The sequence below is a fragment of the Corvus brachyrhynchos genome, unplaced genomic scaffold (assembly GCF_000691975.1).
Source record: "Corvus brachyrhynchos isolate BGI_N302 unplaced genomic scaffold, ASM69197v1 scaffold33, whole genome shotgun sequence".
In the NCBI taxonomy this organism is placed as follows: Eukaryota; Metazoa; Chordata; class Aves; order Passeriformes; family Corvidae; genus Corvus; species Corvus brachyrhynchos.
This window is the reverse complement of record NW_008237254.1, coordinates 486188-486442: the sequence shown is the minus strand read 5'-3', so window position 1 is coordinate 486442 and position 255 is coordinate 486188. Positions and strand designations below refer to the sequence as shown.

Genomic DNA, 255 nt, shown 5'->3' with positions numbered 1-255 from the left:
GTGGGGGCAGCCGCCAGGTGTGGCCGCGGCGTGGCTTTGCCATGTGCTCACTGCCATGTGTTTGCCGCTGCGTGCTTGTCGGTACCGCGTGGCTTTGCCATGTGCTTCCTGCCATGGCACAGCTCTGCCATGTGCTTTCTGCCAGTTTCCAGCTCTGCCACGTGCTTGCCAGCGCAGCATGCTCGCCAGTGCCGCATCACTGTGGCCCCGCACACTTCCCCCTCACTGCATCTGCTGCTGCCCCTGCGCTCTCCC

At 65.1% G+C, this 255-nt stretch overlaps 1 protein-coding gene and 1 long non-coding RNA gene across 2 annotated transcripts in view; one reads left to right on the top strand and one right to left on the bottom strand.

The window, feature by feature from the left end:
• Window positions 1–255, top strand: part of ST8SIA4 (ST8 alpha-N-acetyl-neuraminide alpha-2,8-sialyltransferase 4) — a gene marked incomplete at its 5' end in the record, with an annotated part of 52245 nt that overhangs the window by 12152 nt on the left and 39838 nt on the right. The window lies entirely within an intron of this gene.
• Window positions 1–255, bottom strand: part of LOC108445745 — a 3324-nt gene that overhangs the window by 2125 nt on the left and 944 nt on the right. The gene's annotated exons all lie outside the window — the stretch shown is intronic.